This window comes from Lolium perenne, chromosome 7 (assembly GCF_019359855.2).
Source record: "Lolium perenne isolate Kyuss_39 chromosome 7, Kyuss_2.0, whole genome shotgun sequence".
Lineage (NCBI taxonomy): Eukaryota > Viridiplantae > Streptophyta > Magnoliopsida > Poales > Poaceae > Lolium > Lolium perenne.
The window spans coordinates 245,365,653-245,385,508 of NC_067250.2; positions in this window are offsets into that span (position 1 = coordinate 245,365,653).

Sequence of the window (19,856 nt, forward strand, 5' to 3'; positions counted from 1 at the left end):
TTATTTTTACTATTCAAATTCTACAACATATTTTGATTTGAATCCAGTGTGGTTGGATGGGGCCTTTCATGAGCTTTCTAAAAATATAAAATTTGTTGGAATTGGCTCAGTAGATTTGGATCTATTGAATTTTGAATCTAGCATCAGATTGCACAAATAAATGAAAAAGAAATAAACTCTTTTGAATTTAAACGGGGGCGGGAAACGAAATGGGCCGGCCCAGCTGTGCTGGCGAGGCGAGCGGGCCGCCTGACAGTGGGGTCCACTGTCAGGGCGTTTAAAACGCCGAAGCGGTACGCCGTGTTGTGGGCCGTAGGATTTAAAGAGATCGGGCGGCCAGGGTTCGTCCCCTTCGTCGACGAGCTCCGGCGAGGGCTAACCCTACCGGCGGCCAGGAGGGTGGCGATGGGCGGCTTACCGGCGTCCAGCGAGGTCGGCGATGCGGGCGAACGAACTGGTCGACGACGGCGAGTCGAGGGAGGGTCGCGGCGGCTCCTGAGGTGGATGAAATCGTCGGCTTCGTCTTCCGCGTCTCCGGCGAGCTCTGGTGTGAAATTGGGGCGGCGTGGTGGCTAATGTGCAGGGGAAAAAGTGCGAGGAGAGCGAGGAGAGGTAGGGGAGCGAGATGGTGTGGAGTATTGAGGCAGGGGCGCCCTCCTTTTATAGCTGGCGGTCGAGGCCGAGGGGTGCGGAGCTGGTCGTCGATGACGATGGCGCGACGGTGGTTTCTGGGCACTGGCGCTGAGGCAGAGGGGTCGGCGACTTCCAGGCGAGTGCGTGGGACTTGACGGCGCAGGAAATGGGGGTCTGTGGCGATCGTCACTGTCCTCGCGTTCCGGGGCCCGTGGCGGATGGTCGTCGTCCTTGGCGACGGTGATAGGGCATGGGCGAGCTCGTGGTGATGTCTGGTGGCGTCCTGGTGCTGAGGCGAAGCCACACGCGGGCGCTGATGGCGAGGCGTGGTCGGTGCTGACGGGGTGACGCGACGCTCTGGCGTCGCGACCATGCACGGCATGGCGTTGCTGGAGCGTGCTGGGCGCGTCGGTGCTGACGTGTGTAAGCGTTGGCTTGGTCAAGGGCAGGCACGGGCAGGGTCAGGTGGGTGCAGGGGACGTCCAGGACATGGTGGAGTGGCCTGGATGGGAGTGGAGAGGGGATGTGCATGATGGTGGCAATGGTGGCCGGCATGGTGTGGGTTTTGGGTCATGGTGACCAAGAGAGAGGGGAGCAGTGGCTTGTACTGGTGATGGGAGGTGTGAGGGAGCTCCAGGGCAGCAGGGATGGTCAGCCTTGGACTTGGTCTAAGGTGAAATTTCAGTATGGGCTTCAGAATAGATGCTGCCCACAAGGTGTTTGTGAATATGGCCGAAAGAGAAAAGTTTTCGAAATCTGAAAATTCCTTTGGTGGATCTCAAACATATAATCATAGAAATGGAATGGTGGTGGTGGTGGTCAATTTGGTGAAGAATTGCAAAATGGCAAAAGTGAGATGATCTTCTCTTTATTTCAAGGTCTCCTCTTGTCTCCTCTATTCTGGTCAACCTGGTCAACATGAGATATGGTGGTCAACATGGAAGTTGTTGACCTTGACATTGTCTTGGATGACATGGAGAGAGTTGGTCAAGTTTGGTTGAAGAAAGGTCAAAACCAGGGGTGCAAAGTGGTGAAGAAAATATAAAAGTGACATATGACCATTATCATATGTGAATTGAATTTGAGATTTCCTTTGATTGGATTCTTGTTTCTTTGATGCAATTGTGTTTGTTTATCCTATATAAGAGTTTTACAAGCAAGAGATCAAGCAAAGGTGGCCTTGGTTGAAGATTTGCAAATTTGGCTCTATGTGTATTTGAGTGAAAATGGGATTTTCTCACCAATTGATTTCTCTCCATTTGAATTGACTTTGGTTGACTCTAATGTGATTCTTATTGGTTTAGAAACATTTTCAAACCATTGAAACTAATTAAAAGGGTCTTGGTCAAAGATTTGCAAAAATGGCCATAACACATAAGAGGTGATGTGTTAAGTTTTATTATTTTTGAAAAGGGTTCACCTTGCTTCACTTGGGCATGGGTTAGGGTCAATTTAGTGTTATATTAGGTTGAGAGATGGTTTCACACCATTTGGTCAAGGTTTAAAGCCCTAGGTCAAAGTTTGGTGAAATGGCTATGTGTCTCATATGCCTCTATGCATATGTTGTATTTGATTTTTGATTTGAGTGTTCTTGGCCCAAAGGGTGTTGTTGAGGGTTGAAATGGTATATGGAAGTGATCCAACCATTCACAACAAGTCCTAGGGTCAAACTTCTCAAATTCATAAATTTGCATTTTTCTCACATATGCCTCTATGGCATTTTTAGTTTCTTTTTATTTCTTTTGGAAATCACTTGGATTTGGTTTGATAAGTACTAGGTAAGGTGTATGAAGGTTTTCCAAACCTCTAAGCAAAGTAGCAAAGCTTAGGGTAAAGTTTTATAAAAATAGCCATAGGCACATATGCCTTTTTCTTATTTAATTCCCTTTTTATTTCATTTTAACTAGGGTGGTGAGAAGAGGGGTGAGGTTTAGGGTTTTGTGGGGTTCTCAAAGGTTCACCACCATTTAGCATAATTAATAAAGATAGGGTTCAAGGTTTACCTATTAGGGCTATATGTCCCCCTAGGTCTTTTATTTTATTTTGGGTTTCTCAAAAATAGATCCAATTGATTTAAGGAGAAGCTTAGGGTTTAAGGTTTTTCTTATTTGAATTATTTTTCTTGTATTTTATTTGATTGGTGATCTTCACTTGATCACTTTGGGGTTTTAGGGTTTAGCACATAAGCATAATAACACTCATCATGGCAAAACACAAGATTTAAACAAGGTCTATATGTATCAATCTTATTTTAATAAAAGTTTTTGTTGGTTCCAAAATTTGGAACTAGGGAAAAATGCAATTTGTTTGTTTTGAAATTTTTGGGTTGTTACAGGTTCGCTGAACTTTTGCAGCCAGATCAGGTCGTGCCTTCCTTAGCGTATGCAAGTATAACCTTTCGGCTTCCTCCAGGCCGCGCAAACGCTGAACCCTGCGCTTTTGGGAACGGCTGAGTCCATCAGGGCACCACCTAGGACGGTGGCACCTGTCTTCTTCTTCTTCTAGTCCCTCGTCTTCGGAATCCTCAAGATCTGCCCAACGAGGTGACTCAGCACGTTTGCTCTGTGGCGGGAGAGGCCCTAAGCGCTTGAACACAGACACGTTGGCTGCCTCCTTCTTCTTCTGGTTGCATTCTGGGCAATTGCCGATTGTGGGCAATCGGCTCATTCCTGAATCCCAGCAGTGTCTGAAGAAAGGGCAGTCCCAGTGTCTGGCGTTGTCATCTTGCTCCCTCGATGTGTCCGTGGCACGGCGCTCGTGCTCCTCCTCGTCGCGATCCCGCCGACGATGTCTTCTGGCTTCTCTAGCCAGACGATCTCCTTCATCATCATAGTTGGACCGTCGGCGTTGGTCATACTGACTCACATATTTGTTGAGGAGGTGATCAGAGAGAGGTCGTTGATATCTTATATTCTTCACTTCTCCCTCTGTGACGTAGCGCTTGCCATCATGATGGAGCCGATCGCGTGGAGCGGCCTCCTCTGTATCCTTGCTATGAGAGCAGCTGCCCTCATCTCCATCTTTGCCAGAGTGGTTCCCAGGTCCTACCATGTTGATGCTGAACGTGGGACCTGGCTGGCAACCCTCAGGGTAGGTGACTTCCACCATGTTAACGGCGGGGAAGGGTTGGGTGTCGACCTTCATGGCGTACTGGTTGAAAATTAAACGCCCCTTCTCTATCGCCGCTTGGATGTGCTGACGCCACACCCTGCAGTCGTTGGTAGCATGGGAGAGCGAGTTGTGGAATTTGCAGTACGGCTTTCCGTTTAGCTCTTGCGCCGTGGGGAACTTGAGACCTTCAGGAATCGTCAACTGTTTCTCCTTGAGCAGGAGGTCGAAGATTTGTTCAGTCTTGGTCACGTCAAAATCAAATCCCCTGGGCGGCCCTGGTGGCTTTACCCATTTGCAGGACACGGGGGTTCCTCCCCGAGTCCACTCAGCCACTGCTACTTCTTGGTCTCCCGCAGGAACTTCGTCTTCCTCTGCATCGACCAGGACTACTGCACGCTTGAACTTGTCTTGGTACAGGTCCGGGTGGCGCTGTTCATATGCTGATAGTTTCTGAACCATGTGCGCCAGCGAGGGATAATCTGCTTGGGAGGCCATGTCCTTGAGCTGTGTTGCAAGGCCAGCTACTGCCAACTCGACTGCTTCCTTTTCAGTTATACGAACCGAATAACATCGGTTCCTAAGATTCCTGAAGCGCTGGGTGTACTCTGTCACCGTTTCTCCGCGCTTCTGACGTAGTTGTGCTAGATCGGCGATGCTAGACTCGGAAGCTTCTGAATGGTATTGCGTATGGAATTGTTCTTCCAATTGCTTCCAAGACTGGATGGAGTTTGCTGGCAAAGAGGTATACCATCCAAAAGCCGATCCCGTGAGGGACTGTGAAAAGAGCCTCACGCGTAGCTGATCCGACACTGAAGCCGGTCCTAGTTGCGCCAAATATCGGCCGACGTGCTCGATGGAGCTGGAGCCATCTGATCCACTGAATTTGGAGAAGTCAGGGAGCCGATATTTAGGTGGCAGCGGGATCATCTCGTACTCGTCGGGGTACGGCTTGGAATAGCCGATTGCCCTTCTTTTCGGCACCATGCCGAACTGGTCTCTCAGTATGGTACTGATCTGATCCGCTGTGCTGGCTGCAGGAGTTGCACTCTGAAGATTCGCCGGGGTGGCGTACTTAGCCAGCCATGTTTGCTTTTCCAGCTCTGAGCCAACTGCAGGAGCCGGGCTCTGGAGTTTCGTCGGGGTGGCGTACTTAGTTAGCCACGTCTGCTTTTCAAGCTCTGTCGCTGACGTTCCTCCTGTCTTCGCCGGAGTCCCTGATGTTGTGGCCTGGTTTGAGAGTGCCCAGTTGCCACAATCTGGCACATACGTGCACGCGTATCCTTGAGGGATCTCCTTGGGCGCCTCAGCCAAGAACTGGTAGTCACTAGGGTCACCACCAATCTTGTAGACGACGAATGCCGGTGTAGCCGGCACTTCCGCTGGTGCTGCCAACGCATATGGCAGCGGTGGACGGGACTGGAGCGGCAACTCTCCTTGATGCGTCCCGAGAGCTGGTCCTGATGGCGAGTACTGGTGGCTCCTGATCTCCTGGATCACGCGCAGAGCGAGACGCTCCAACACGTTGACCAAGTTTTCAGAGTGGCGGTGTAGTGAGTGAGCCACCAAGTAGTTGATCTCCTGCCGTAGGCCCCTGGTGCGTTCCTCCGACGGGGCAGAGAGATCTATCCCATCGAGTGCACCTTGCGGTGAGAATCCCTTCCATCTGATGCCATGGGAACGGGTTCTCTGAAAAGAGCCGATGAGGTCGGCTTCGAGGGTGACCTTGATCTCGTCGTATCTCTTCTTGAGCTCGTCAGGCAGCTCCTCGTAGGTGACTGGCGTGCCGTCCGCCGCCATCTCAGATGTAGATGGCGATGTGGTTGATGTAGACGATTGTCCCACCGGGCGTGCCAGAATGTGTTGACTGCCAAAACCCACCGGCGGGCAGCGGCCTGTCAACACAGTGTAGAGCCGGGAAGAGCCTAGAGCTGCGGCTGGCTGAGACCCCTCCGAGCGACGGCCCGCAATGCTCTTCTGGTCACACGCGGCGATGCGAAGTGCAAGGGCGTGCCACCTGACCTATACCTGGTCAGGAAGGTGATGGGGATGCCTCGCTTAGTTCCTGCATGGCATACACGTAAACATTAAATACGAGCCTCGATCGGCTCTCAGGTTATCCTGTGAATCGGCTCAAAGAGCCGATCCACCCATGATTCGTACGGGGTGCACGAATACTTGGTGATCCTGCTTGATCAAGATATAGCTAATGAGATCTACGACGATTTAGGGTTTTCACCGCATAATCGGATCATCCTACTCCAGGTTGGGCCTCGCGGCCACGCACGGTGCTCATAAGCCGATCCTAAACAAGGCCTAAAAACCAACATGACGTTGATCCTCGGAACATCCCGTTTAGGACTTGCGAACGCCACCCTACGTGCCGCTGGATCCTCCCCCCCTTTGTAAGGCCTAACTATTGCAGATATTAAACTAATCCTTGCAGAACAAGGAGCAATCGTAACGGATCAGATCTACTAGATGATGAACAAGCAGGGTGCCGCCCCCACACCTGAGATAGGCGTGAGGGCGGCTAGACATGCAAGGGCTGCACTACGTAAGCATGTTATACGAAGAGCTATGCTAACCCTAACACATCTATGATAACTACGTTGCTCGCCATCAAAGACGCTTCAGTACGAGCAACGCATGAACAACGTGGAGCTTGTGCTGCCTAGATCGCAAGATGCGATCTAGGCAGCATGTCGCTTACCTGATTGAAACCCTCGAGATGAAGGAGTTGGCGATGCGCCGAGATTGGTTTGTTTTGGGTTGAACGTGAGTTGTTGTTTATTCCATAAACCCTAGATACATATTTATAGTCCAGGGGACTTTCTAACGTGGGAATATCCCCACCGTGTACGAGACAAACTCTAACTTTTAATCTACGATACAATCTACTATAATTAAGGGTACACGGGCAATCTAGCCCAAATTCTCCGTGCAAGGCCGCTTCAGAGATCTTCCACGTGTAATCTCCCAAGCCCATCTCTCTGACGGCCCACCTCCTGATTTGACCAAAATCTGGTGATAACAAGTATTGATGTGATCTATGCCTCCTTCATAGTGTGATGGTGACAGTGTGCATTCTATGTTAGTTCTCGGTGTAATTGTGTTGATCTATCTTGCACTCTAAGGTTATTTAAATATGAATATCGAATATTGTGGAGCTTGTTAACTCCGGCATTGAGGGTTCGTGTAATCCTACACAATTAGTGGTGTTCATCATCCAACAAGAGGGTGTAGAGTAGTCCTATTATGTGATCATTGTTGAGAGTGTCCACTAGTGAAAGCATGATCCCTAGGCCTTGCTTCCAAGCATCGAATCTTCGTTTGTTTACTGTTTTGTTGCATGTTTACTCGCTGCCATATTTTATTCAGATTGCTATTACCACTCATACTCATCCATATTACTTGCATCTCACTATCTCTTCGCCGAACTATTGCACCTATACATCTGACAAGTGTATTAGGTGTGTTGGGGACACAAGAGACTTCTTGCTTTGTGGTTGCAGGGTTGCTTGAGAGGGATATCTTTGACCTCTTCCTCCCTGAGTTCGATAAACCTTGGGTGATCCACTTAAGGGAAACTTGCTGCTGTTCTACAAACCTCTGCTCTTGGAGGCCCAACACAGTCTACAAGAATAGAAGCACCCGTAGACACCAAGCACTTTTCTGGCGCCGTTGCCGGGGAGGAAAGGTAAAAGGTACTCACACTCCGGATCTCGGCTACTAAGCTATCTTCCGGCGCCGTTGTAAGTACTCGAAGCTATTTTCTTTAGATCCTGCAATTGCATCTTTTTGTTTCTTGTTTTACACTAGTAAGGCATAATGGAAAACAACCATGAGCTTTTTAATTTATTTCCTAAGTTAAGACATGAATTGTGTGACGCGAAAATTAGAGAACCTATGGAGCCTTATTTGCATGCTAGTAGCAATGTTATTAGTATGAACGCAATCACTACTAATGCTATGGAAAAGTCTAAGCTTGGGGAAGCTAGTTTTTATGATCTTTTTAGCTTCCCATCTTTAGGGGAGAAAATTTGTTCTGATAATGCTTTATCTCCCATATGCGATAACTCTAATGATGCTTGTGATATTTTAAATCCACCTTCTACAAGTACTGCTTTCAAGATACCCATGAAAATTATTGAACGTGTTATGGATAACCGCTATGAAGGGGATGGAACTGTCCATCCTGGAGATCATTTACTGTTTTTGCATGAATTATGCGGGTTATTCAAGTGTGCAGGTATCTCTATGGATGAAGTGAGGAAGAAGCTATTCTCTGTTTCGCTGTCTGGTAAAGCGGCGCATTGGTATAAATTGTTGAAGAATAGTCATTCTCTTGGTTGGGAGGAAATTGTATCTCTCTTTTATTCTAAATTTTATCCTCCTCATGAAGTGCATATTGATAGGAATTATATTTATAACTTTTATCCTCGTGATGGAGAGAGTATTTCTCAAGCGTGGGGGAGATTGAAGTCACTAATGCTCAAATGTCCCATTCATGAGCTCCCCCGTAATGTTGTTGTTAACAATTTTTATGCGAGGCTTTCAGGACAACACAAGGACTATCTGGATGCCTGTTCGGAGGGATCTTTCACAAGCAAGGAGGTTGAAGCTAGGTGGGATCTTCTTGATCGGATTGAGGAGAACGCTGAAGGATGGGAGAACAACAAAGGTGAAGAGTCATGTATAAATTATGATTATGAATGCATTGAAGCTTTTATGGATACTGATAAATTTCGAGATATGAGTGCTACTTATGGTCTTGACTCTCAAGTTGCTGCAGATCTTTATAAAGCCTTTGCTTCGCATTTTGAATTGCCTAAGAAGGATTTTGATAAGTATCATGAACCTTTTAAAGAGGCTTGCATGAAGAATGAAATTGTTGTTAATGATTGCAATAAGCATGCTCAAACTCCTAAGAATGCTATTTCCTATAAGCATGTTAATTTTTGTGGAATGCATAGACCTTGTGGAATTAATCAAATCAAAGATGAATATTGCATCCATCATATTAATGAAAAAACTAGAAAGTGGTTTAGGGCTCTAGATGATCTTGGTAAAAAAGTGTGTGCCCTCTATCCTTTTATTTGTGAACTTTGCCATGGAGTGGGTCATTTTAATTTTCAATGCTCCTCCAATGATAATTTGAACCCCATGAGTGCTACAAATTGGTATTGTGATGATGAAATTACTCCTAATCAGCATGATGAACTTACTTTATTTTTGTGGTGTGAAGAGCTCTCAAGAAAAATCTCTTTGTTACATATGAGTGATCTTGATATTGATGACGTCTTGCATGGGTATTTTTCTTATTGCATTGATAATAGCCATACAAATACTTACATACAAAATATTTTAGAAGATGACACCTTGCCAAAATATGATAGGACCGCTGTGTGTTTTGAACTAATTAATGAAAAGGAGGAATCCTCCCAAGTTTTTTCTATTGTTTCTGAAAGTAAATCAGGTTATGCGGACAAGCCACCCTTCAAGCCTCTTCCTCCTAAAGAAGGGAATGAGGAGAAGGAAGAGAAGAGAAGAAGAAGAAGAAGAAGAAGAAGAAGAAGAAGAAGAAGAAGAAGAAGAAGAAGAAGAAGAAGAAGAAGAAGAAGGGAACGAAGAAGAACAAGAAGAAGAAGAAGAAGAAGAAGAAGAAGAAGAAGGAGAATAAAGAGAAAGAGGTAACGGCATATCCCCGCGTGAATGAGATAACGCTAGGTAACCGTAAGTATGTTGCTCCTAATGATTATTATGATAATGAATCTGAATACAATGATCTTCCTATGCCCTTTACATACATTAGTGATCATGATTTGAATGAGCACACTACTTTTGATATTGCAAATCTCTGGGAAACTAATTCTGAAAATGATGATGATAATAATTGCCATAGTATCAGTGCTATCCATGCTTCCTCCCATAATGATATAGAAAACTCTAAGCTTGGGGAAGAGGTGTTGGAAAATCCTTTTGCTACTGATCATTATGTGTTTGATACATCTCTTTCTAATAACAATGATGGTATGGTCACAGATAAACCGACTGTGAAAGATAACTATTCTATTTCTTATGATGACACTGTGCCTCCGACCTTTGATGATTATTATAAAGAATGCTATGATATAGGTTATAACTATCCTTATGAAACTTGTCATAGTCATGATTGGATTATGTTATCACCAGTATTTAACCAAATCAGAAGTGGGCCGTGATTGAGATGGGCTTGGAGAATATACACGGAAAATATGCATGAATCGGCCTTGTACAAGAGTTTGGGCTAAATTGCCCGTGTATCTGTAAATATAGTAGGATACGTGTCGGTTAGGATTAAAAGGTAGAGTTTAGCTCGTACACGGTTGGGATTATTCCCACGATAGAAAGTCTACGGACTATAAATATGTATCTAGGGTTATTGAGAAAGGAGGACGATCACGTTCACAACAAACCAATCTAGGCGCATCGCCACCCCTTGTTCGAGGGTTTCTTCCGGGTAAGCGCTATGCTGCCTAGATCGCATCTTGCGATCTAGGTAGAATCTTGTTTATTCGTTGTTTATGTGTTGCTCGTACTGAAGCCTTTTTGATGGCGAGCAACACCGTTATCATGGATATGTTAGGGTTAGCATCGGTACTTTCTCGATGTATTTGATTAGTCATGCTATCCCTGGATATCTAGCCACCCTTGTACCGATCTTAGGTTCAAGGGTGGCACCTTGCTTAGTCATTGTTTAGTAGATTTGATCCGTTACGATTGCTCCTTGTTCTTCAAGGATTAGTTTGATATCTACATAGTTAGGCCTTGCAAGGGTGGCACCTTGTTTAGGTGCAAGGGTGGCACCTTGCTTAGTCATTGTTTAGTAGATTCGATCCGTTACGATTGCTCCTTGTTCTTCAAGGATTAGTTTGATATCTACATAGTTAGGCCTTGCAAACGAGTTGAAGGATCCAGTAGCACGTAAGGTATAGTTTGCTAGTCCTAGAGAAGATGTTCCGGGAATCAACTCCACGTTGGTTTTTAGGCCTTGTCTAGGGCTGGTTTATTATCATCTTTCGTATCTGCCAGGCTCAATTACGTGTAGGACGTTCCGGTTATGTGGTGAAAACCCTAGATCGTCGTAGATCGTTTTAACCTAATATTGATCAAGCAGGACCACCATGTTATCGTAGATTTCATGCGAATCATGGGTGGATCGGCTCCTTGAGCCGATTCACAGGACAACCTGAGAGCCGATCGAGGCTCGTATTTAATGTTTACGTGTATGCCATGCAGGAAACTAGTCGAAGCAATCCATCACCTTCCTGACCAGGTATAGGTCAGGTGGCACGCCCTTGCACCAGCATCGGACGTGCGTGCCGGAGCATTGCGGGCCGTCGCCCGAGGGACCAGGGCCCACCAGCAGTCCTGGGAGCCTCCCGGCTCTTCGTGTTGCCTGTCGCTACTCGTCGGTGGGTTTCGGTGGTCAACACATTCGGCACGCCCGGTGGGACGTTCTTCTACAACAACTGCATCAACATCCGCATCAGAGATGGCGGAAGATCAAGGCTCTCTTCGAAGCTGTGGTGACCCTGCATACCACTGCATGTTGTAGTATGCCAGTCGTTGATATAACATTCACGAAGTACCATTCCGCAAATATTACATCCCTCAGAGTAGTACAACAGAACATAGCAGGGTCCATAACTCATTCACTTATTATTACAACTATCATACACATGTCATCTTGGAGCTCCTCTTGGGTCCTAAGAGGAATACTCCTGGGTTCCAGGCGAACCCAACTTAACTTACAATATAAGAGTCTCATTAAGCTAAACATTTATTTCCTCGAGCAGCTAAATACTAAGAGTTCGGGCTGCTCGGTTACTACTACTATCGGATATCTCTAGGCTTGATCTCCTCCGGAAGCCTCCCCGGATCCGTAGACTATGAGATAGTCTATGCCTTCGACCCCTCCTGAGAGGTCTGGTTCCTCGTAGCCGATGATCTCGGCTCCTTCATTGTTGTTGTAGTCCTCCTCCAGATGATTCAGACAATCTAAGCATGGGATTTAAGAGTGGTATGAGTACGAGCGTACTCAACAAGTTCATTATAGATAAGACGTGTTTAATGCACTAACTACGATATTAGACCAGAAAGTCTAATACCAATGCAAGTTTTGATAAACATTTCTTCAAGAGATTGCTTTTATTTCAAAGAGCTATGTCCGTCAGCCTTCACCGGTTTACTAGAACTTCATGGAGCTCCTTTCCGGCGGTGTTCGCAGTTCCTTATCCCGGAACAGGGAGTGACAGGTCACAGTTCTTTACACTCTGCAGAGGTGTGTTGCTTTACCCATAAGAGATCTTAACCTTGGTGCCAACCGGGCAGCTTTCCCGTCCACACTTCCTTCGGTGTGAGGCCCGGTATAAGGTCTAGCCAATCATGTTCCTCCGCTACCTCGAACACCCACCCTTTGTTGCATGCCCCGACCCTGGGTCCTCGCCGGTCCCATTATTCCCGTAATTTCAGGGTGGACCCCGACCACGACGACAGTCTGGGATCGAACCAAACTCCTTCGCCGGTAGCTGCAACCCATCATAGACCACATTACCGTGGGGAATTAGAATGGGATCCCCACCCTCAAGTTGTTCCGCAAGCCGCAACCGCTACGGTATGCACAGCATAACCGTGGGGACTTAGAATGGGTTCCCCACCCTCAAGTTGCTCCGCAAGATACAACTGCTATGGTAAGCGCATCCGTTGATGAACGAGAGGTGGAAACACTTTTGACTACTCCGTCCCACTCCAGATCTTATGGTTAACACGGATATTACGGCATAAGAATCACTGGCGACATTTGTTGTTTAATCCTAGATGGATATAAACCCTTGCAATGGAACCTCCACCATATCAACACAATCCATGGTTCCATTGCCCACCACATAGTCATATTCATAGTTATGAAAATAGTGGTTTTGGTTTTTATGCAATAGTGATAAACATAGTACTTTGCAAGTAATTTGATAGAAATACTCAAATGGCATGAGCAAGTGATGAACTTGCCTGAACACTACAAAGTTTTGCAGTTGGAAGGTGTGGACTGACCCTTGTCCTCTGGTTCTGAAAAATAGCATCATTGTCCGATAAGGGCAATGGTTAAAGAAGCAATTATGCATGATTCCAGTTTTAGGGTTTGTTCCCCCCTTCCGATGTTGTTATTATTTCATGTAAGAGGTTGATACTAAGAATAATTTTTGGGGATACTTACTTTAAAGTAAAATTCAACCTTGAAATATTGTCAAGGTGTTTTGAAAGTCCAATTGCATTGATGGACTTATTTTTATTATTGAAAATAATATGTGATTTAAATCATTATTTAAATCCTTAAATAGGACTTATTCTTAATTGTCTTCAAAAATTCTCTTTGCTATTTTATTTAAATAGAGAATTTTATGCTGATTCTTTTTCATATTTTTAATTTATTTTTCGGAGCTTTTAATAATTTTCTATTGAATTTCAAAGTTTCATGTTTTTATTGAATTATGAAAAGTCCTTTTTGCCCCTGGGCCCACCTGTCAGGGTGGCCCAGCGGGTTAACCCTAACCCGAGCCGCTCGTCCGGCTCGGTCGGACGCACCCGTGCCCTTCCTCTCGTGCACGCGCTAACCCTAACCCCTTTGAGCTCTGGCGACACCCGCGTCGCCGCCGCCTTCGCCGATTTTCTCCGGCCAACTCCGGCCATCGCCGGCGGTGAGATGGGTATCAATCGAACCGCCGTTCGACGGCGCTTCGATTGATCCGCGTCGATCTGCTTTTCCTCGCCGCCGCCGTTCTTCCCCAACACCCCTGTGACATGGCCGCGGGCGAATCGCCGTGATCTCGTCGTTGCCGACGAGCCTGGCGTCGTGGCGTGGCCGTGTGCCCCGCCGTGGTTGCACTGGAGTTCCTGCGCCCCGACGACTGCCTGGATTGGCCATGGCCTGGCGCCGTCGTTCGCCCGACGAGTGCCGCCGTGCCGCCATGGCCGTGCTTTCCTCCGTTACTGGTAAGCTCGCACCGCCTCCCTACTGCTCTACTGCTTGTTCTTCCTCTCTCCCTTTCCTTCTAAGCTAGCTCTGGCCACTGCTTGATGTTCCTTGTGCCTGTGCTGCTCTGTGGATGTGCTCACGGCTGCTGCCTACATGCGCCATGGCTCCTAGCTAGTGTGCTTGCTCTACAGCTATGCGTATGCTGCTTACTGTGCTGTTACTACCATGCTTCTGTGCTTCCTAGCTATTTCTGTTCCTGATAATCTATGGCTATGGCCCTCCTGTGATTGCTCATGAGCATCCAGTGATGCTCATGGCCTACTGGCTTGCTCCTATTATTTTTACTGTCACTGGGACCTATTGTGTGTGCTTAATCCTGTCCCTGGCTTGATTGTTGTAGTTAATCCTTGCATATTTGCAAGTGCCAGTGCCTCTGGGGCTAGTTCATTGTGTTCAAATTCATAATTATGCTCAATTGAGCATTACTGTTGGCTTATCAGTGTGATTCAGTGATGATTTGATATGTGCCTTGCTTGTGTATTATGATCCAGTGGTTTATCAAGCCTTTGATGTGCTTCTGGATACAATCACAAAGTCATTAATTCAGTTATCTATTTATTCAGTTATGACTTGGTTGGATTTCTTCAGTAGCTGGCTAATTTCTGATAATATGCTTGGCTATAGCCATCTGTAACCAGTGCTAGCAAGCTCAGATGATCATATGATCATGAATTGCTTGTGAGAGATGTTGTTTCCTGTCTGTGCCTCACTGTTGCCCTCTGTGTGATGTGTGTGCATCACACAGGCTTGGCCTGATGTGTGATGGTGCTTGCTCAAGCATCAGTTGATGCTTGCAATGATCCTTTAGATCATCTGCAAGGCTCTGGTGCTTTGATTACTTGTGTAGTTCATTTATCTGTATTAGCTTGCTTTATTAAATGGATAAATGATGTGAACTGCCTTGCAATGATGATCATATTAATTAAATTAACTAGGGCTAGTTGGATGACAACCACTGGTTGGTACCCTAGCCCTCTACTGAACCCTACTGGGTGATGATGAGGTGGCTTAAGGTTTTGGTTATGGGTTGAGGTGGCCCTGGCAGCTCTTTGATGCTGTCATGGGTAGCTCCCCCTCTCTGTGGCTTATTGAGGCTTGGTGGATACATCTCTGGGCAATCCTTGTTGGATTTCCAGTGCTCTTTGCTGTTGACAAACTATAATAGGCACAAGTGGCCTATCTGTCTGATGGTTAGCAAACCATGTAGTGCTAGGTGAGTTGGGTAGGCTAGCTGTGAATCTTTTCCTTGCTGGATGCTTTGGTTTACCTCAGTGTTAATACAGTGGGTTTGACCATTTCTTCCCTGGGATGATTTCTTCTGGCTTAATTCCCTTTTTGTCAGCATCAAATGGTTTGATCACCAAATGATGATTCACACAGGGTAACCACACCCTCTGGCTTGTGTATATGTTATGCACATGCTTATTTATGAGCAAAACAGAGTTTTGCTCAGGTTGATCTTGTTTATACCTCACTCCAGCTCCTAGATGATTTGTTGATGTAGAGGTTTTGCTTCTGTGATGATCTTGTGGTTGGTTTACTTGCCCTGCTCCTCCTGGTGATCTTGTGGGGCTTGATTCAGTGCTGTGGTGAGTTAGCAGGTTGAACAGCAGTGGCTGTTCTTGTGTTCTTGTGTTCTTGTGTTCTTACCAGTGAAGCCTGTCAATGGATATGGTTTAGGGTTTGCTTCTGAAAAGCTTATATGTGGTGCTCCCTTGCTCTCCCTGGTCGATAGCTCTTGCTTGTCACTTTGGTGACTCACTGTGTGTGTGTGCTGCATGCACACAGCCCTGTGAGCAGGCTGTGTGTGTGTGTAGACATGTGCTGTGCACCTGGACCTGGAACTTGACTATGGCATGGATCAGCTCGGCCACTTTGGTCCTATCTGCTCATTTCATATTTTCATTTGATTTCTAACCTGCCAAGTGGCTATGCCACTTGGCATAACTTCTTTTTGTTCTGATTTTGTGCAGGGATCAACAATTGATCAAAATGGACATGGAGGTCATCAAATCCAAGATCAAGTGAAGATGATCTTGTAGTATTTAGACTAGGATACATCCTTGTACTTTTCTTTTTATTTTCTTTTATTTTTTCAATTTCACCAATTCTTGTAATGTGTTGTAATATTCATTTATTTCCATTATGAATATTGTAAAGACAATGTATCTTGTGTGTTAATCAATAAAGCTCAAAGTTTCCCCTAATGAGCTTTACTTTATTATAATTGTTCATATTGTTTATTATTGATTATATACTTAATGAATTTCCTCACAATTGAATTATTTAGGTTAAGTATTTAATGTTTGAATTTGAAATGCAAATTCAACATTGGTTTGAATTCAACTATGTCACTTTATAAATAATTCAATCATGCAAACTCTCCCCTCTCTTCTCCAAACCCTAAACTAGTTGAGTGAGATGCAAGTTTGTCGCACTCTCGAAACCCTAACCCTGTAAGGTGTCGAGAGAGAAACTTGTCCCCCTTCGATGCAGTTTTTATTTAAAAGCGCGAAATTTCCCCAGAATTTACTATGCAATGCACATCCCTTTCTAAAATCTACCCCTCGATCGTCTCTAAACCTGGGACATTACAGCCTTTCCCCCTTAAAGAAAACTTCGTCCCGAAGTTGTGGTTGTAATACCTGAACAGCTCGGGGTATGTTTTCCTCAGGTCTTCCTCTTTTTCCCAGGTGGCTTCCCTCTCGGGGTGATGCTTCCATTGTATCTTGCAATACTTGATCGCTTTATTTCTGAGTTGTTTCCAGCTCTCCTCGAGAATCTTGGCTGGCTTCTCGATGTATGTCAAGTCTGGTTGTAACTCGAGCTCATCATGTGATATTGGTTCATCTGGGGTCTTCAAGCATTTCCGAAGTTGTGATACATGGAAAACATTGTGAACTTGAGCTAACCTTCCCGGTAGATCCAATTCAAAGGCTAAACCTCGGTTCTGACTCAGTATCTTGAAAGGTCCTATATATCGAGGACTGAGTTTTCCTTTTACTCCAAACCTCTGGAGTCCTTTCATCGGGCTTACCTTAAGATAAACCATGTCTCCAACTCGTGGCTCCCATGTCCTCCTTTTCTGATCAGCATAACTCTTTTGCCTACTTTGGGCTATCTTGAGCCTGTCTCTGATAATGTCAATGATTTGTTGTTTTTCCTTGACATAATCAGGGTTGAACTCTTTGCTTGCTCCGGCTTCATACCAACATATCGGTGATCTACACTTCCTTCCATACAGAGCTTCAAATGGTGCCATCTTGATACTGCTTTGATAACTATTATTGTATGAGAACTCTGCTAATGGTAAGTGTTCTTCCCATGATCCTCCGAAGTCTAAGGCACAAGCCCTAAGCATATCCTCTAAGATCTGGTTGGTTCTCTCGGTTTGTCCACCGGTCTGTGGATGGTAAGCGGTACTATAGTCCAACTTGGATCCTAAAGCTTCGTGTAGTTGCTTCCAGAATGCTGATGTGAACACAGATCCTCGATCCGACACTATCTTCTTAGGCACTCCATGCTTACTCACGATCTCTTTGATGTAGAGATCGATGAGTTTCTCTCCTTTATCCTGCTGATTTACCGCTAAGAAGTGAGCGCTCTTTGTCAACCGGTCCACGATTACCCATATCATGTCCTTCTTTTTATTAGTCATGGGTAGTCCGATGATGAAATCCATCCCTATTTCCTCCCATTTCCACTCTGGAATAGGTAAAGGTTGTAACTTCCCTGCCGGACTTTGGTGTTCAGCCTTCACTCGCTGGCAGGTATGGCATTCCGCCACATATTGTGCTATCTCTCTCTTCATATTATTCCACCAGAATAGTTCCTTTAGATCCATGTACATCTTTGTACTTCCCGGATGTATGGAATATGGTGTTTGATGAGCTTCCCGGAGTATTACTTCCTTAATTTCAGCAATATCCGGAACGCAAATTCTTTTCTGGAACCATAAGGATCCAGATTCCCCGCGATGAAATTCTGATGGTCTTCCTTCATCTATTCTTCTCATCTCTTCCATGATGAATGGATCGTCCAGCTGACCCATCATTATCTCATTCTTCAGGTTAACATTTAGCTCATCGGCTACTTGTAAAGCTGATAGTCCTTCATGAGCTTCCTTCTTCCAAAGTTGTATTTGGGCTTGACTTATTTCCTTCCTCAACTCCGGTGATATTTCTTGTTCCACTCCTCCGGTGCTCTTCCTACTCAGGGCATCTGCTACAACATTAGCCTTCCCTGGTGTGTAATTGATTGTCAAGTCATAATCCTTGATCAATTCTAGCCATCTTTTCTGCCTCATGTTGAGTTCCTTCTGAGTGAAGAAATATTTGAGGCTTTTATGATCTGTATAGAGCTCACACTTAGCTCCATAGAGAAAATGTCTCCAGGTTTTAAGTGCAAATACGACTGCTGCTAATTCCAAGTCATGGGTTGGATAATTCACTTCATGAGGTCTGAGTTGCCTCGATCCATAAGATATTACTTTCCGATCTTGCATGAGTACGCAACCCAATCCATGTTTGGATGCGTCACAGTACACGGTGTAATCCTTGCCAACTTCCGGAACTGCTAACACCGGTGCCGTGGTGAGTTTCTCTTTTAGAGTTTGAAAGCTCTTCTCACACTCCTCTGACCACACGAATGGTGTGTTCTTCCTTAGCAACTTTGTCATTGGTCCTGCTATCTTAGAGAATCCTTCAATGAATCTCCGATAATAACCTGCCATTCCTAGGAATCCTCGGATTTCCTTGACAGTCTTGGGTGCTTCCCATTCTAGAACTGCTGCTACCTTACTCGGGTTAACAGCTATTCCATCTTTACTAATAACATGACCAAGAAATTCCACTTGATCTAGCCAAAATTCACACTTACTAAGTTTGGCATAGAGTTGATGTTCCCTTAGTGTTTGCAACACTAACCTCAAATGTTCAGCATGTTCAGCCTTGTTCTTGGAATATATCAGAATATCATCGATAAATACGATGAAAAACTTGTCTAGATATGGCATGAAGATCTTATTCATGAGATTCATGAATATTGCTGGGGCATTGGTCAATCCAAAAGGTACTACAAGGTATTCATGGTGTCCATACCTTGAGACAAAGGCAGTTTTCGGAACGTCTTCCTTCTTGATCTTTATCTGGTGATAACCGGATCTTAGATCAATCTTGGAAAAGACTCCCGCGCCTCTAACTTGATCAAATAGATCTTGTATTCTTGGAAGTGGGTACTTGTTCTTGATTGTGACGTTGTTCAAGTTCCTGTAGTCTCCACACATCCTTCTTCCTCCATCTCTTTTATCCACGAAGATTACAGGTGATCCCCATGGTGAAACACTCTCTTGAATGAATCCCTTTTGTTCCAAGTCATCCAATTGCTCCTTAAGTTCTTTCAACTCCTTGGGCCCCATTTTGTATGGTGCCTTAGCAATCGGAGCTGTTCCTGGGATTAGGTCGATAGTGAATTCTATCTCCCTATCTGGTGGCATACCAGGTAATTCCGCAGGAAACACATCCTGGAATTCATTTACTACAGGTATATCTTCTAACTTCACCTCCTTCATGCTGTTAAGCTGTAGCTCAACTTCAATCTGTGTATGTTTGTCGCCTTGGTAGATCATTCTACTTCCATCGGGACTTTTCAATGATACCGTCTTGTTTACACAGTCGATCAATGCTCCATTAGCTTCTAACCAGTTCATACCAAGAATGACATCAATGTCCTTCATTGGTAAAATGAACAGGTCCGCGTCAAACGCGCACTTATTGATCATAATGACTTGTTTTTGTTTGGCATGGGTTACTACTATCGTTCCCCCCGCAGAAAGTATGGTTATGGGTGTATCTAACTTAGTGCAACTAATCCCATGTTTGGTGATGAATTGTTGAGAAATGAATGATGTAGTTGCACCAGTATCAAAAAGTACTTTGCCAGGATGAGTGAGTATCTGGAGCGTACCTATCACCGCCTGGTCGGAATTGACCACCTCCTCCAGACTGGTACAGTTCAGCTTGCCGAAGGGCTTCTTATTCTT